Genomic DNA, 1,611 nt, shown 5'->3' with positions numbered 1-1,611 from the left:
GCCCGCAGCTGCTTTTTTGGTTTTTCTCCGGTACTGGGAACCAAACTCATGACCTTGCGCTTGCCAGGCAGGTGCTTTGCCACTGAGCTAAATCCCCAGCCCCGGAAAATAAAATTATATGACGGTGGTATTGGGCAGGATGTTCCAGCTTGTTACGGTACACTGCCCCGCCCTCAGTTATTTGTAATGGCTGGTAAAGTTGGGAAGATTGATATAGCTTACGTTTGATACATCTCTGTTCTCTTTCTTGAATTTCTGCTCTATTTTCTGTTTAAAAATAACATTTTGTTCTCAGTTGTTGATACTCAAATCATTCCTAAACTAATGAGATTAAATTATTTGCTTGCTGCCTAAGTCTTGCTGAAGAACAGATGTGACCCAAGTTCCATGCATTGGAAAAGACAATCTGATACTAATTGAATGAAGGACATACTGTTGGAAGGGCCAGAAATGGGGTCACTATTATGCAAAAGACACTGCCTAGATACTCTTCCAAATGCATCCAGACTTCTAACCTTTGTATCTTTAAAAAATCACATCTAAATCTTATTCAGTCCAGCTGTGTACCTTTCAGGGTTCAATTATTTTCCCACTGAGGTTTTGAACGTGGCTTAACAAACCTTAGAGGTTGGGAATTTTTCAAGGTGTTACTGCTGTGATGAAGTCACGGGCCTTTTCTTCAGGATTTTTAGCACTGTAGCTACAGAAAATATGATCTTCATGCTGCCAAGCAGGGCCACTGGCTCCCCTATTAGCCTTTAATCGGTAGTTAATTGCTTTCTGTTTTACATTGCGTCTCTAAAACATCTGTTGTCTCTAGCAATAATCCTTCACATTTTCAACTTCAGTATTACTATTTCCATATGTTACCTATTTGTTAAATGTCTGAGTTGTAAATTGTGCCTTGGTCTGTTTTCTGTTCTATAAGACAATATCTGAGCCCGAGTAATTAATAAGGAACAGAAAGATTCTGTTCTCACTCTTTTGGAGGCTGGGAAATTCAAGAATCTGGAACCATTAGGCAACAGTCTCTTCACTGTGTCATTTCATTGTAAAATGTCAAAAGGCCAAGAAAAAGTAAGACCTAGAGAGTACGAGGGGCTGAATCCACTTTTAAAAACATGTCTCCTCTCCCCATTCTCATGAAAACCCATGAGGATAAAGCCTTCACGCCTCTTTTAGGGCCACCTTCCCACCCTGTTGACTTGGGGATCAAGTGTACAGCACTTCAGCTTTGGGCAATGCAGTCTAACCTTGGCAAACTGTTAGTATATGTGTTTCCTTCTAGAAGTACACCTTCTAGTCCACCAGCAGCCAGTTCGTACAATGCCACACTGCCTGTGGCAGCTCTCACCTAGAAACTCTCGTGGATACGCACTTCCAGGTTTCCTGTAGCTCGCAAAGATCCCCGTCTCATAATATTCATACCCTTGTTGCATCCCCTCCTCTTGGTGTCACATATACATATCAACTTTCTCACAACAATATTGTAAGGTGACGGGTGTTGCTTCCATGATTTAGTTGCAGAAGACTATGGCTTTGATCAATGGTTCTGACCAAAGATGATGAACCTCTCTTCCCTTGCCTCTTGCTTGCTCTTATTATGAGAGT

The sequence above is a fragment of the Chinchilla lanigera genome, unplaced genomic scaffold, assembly GCF_000276665.1.
Source record: "Chinchilla lanigera isolate Chin_1 unplaced genomic scaffold, ChiLan1.0 scaffold00033, whole genome shotgun sequence".
In the NCBI taxonomy this organism is placed as follows: domain Eukaryota; kingdom Metazoa; phylum Chordata; class Mammalia; order Rodentia; family Chinchillidae; genus Chinchilla; species Chinchilla lanigera.
The sequence above is the reverse complement of the archived record's forward strand: the minus strand, read 5'-3'. Positions refer to the sequence as shown.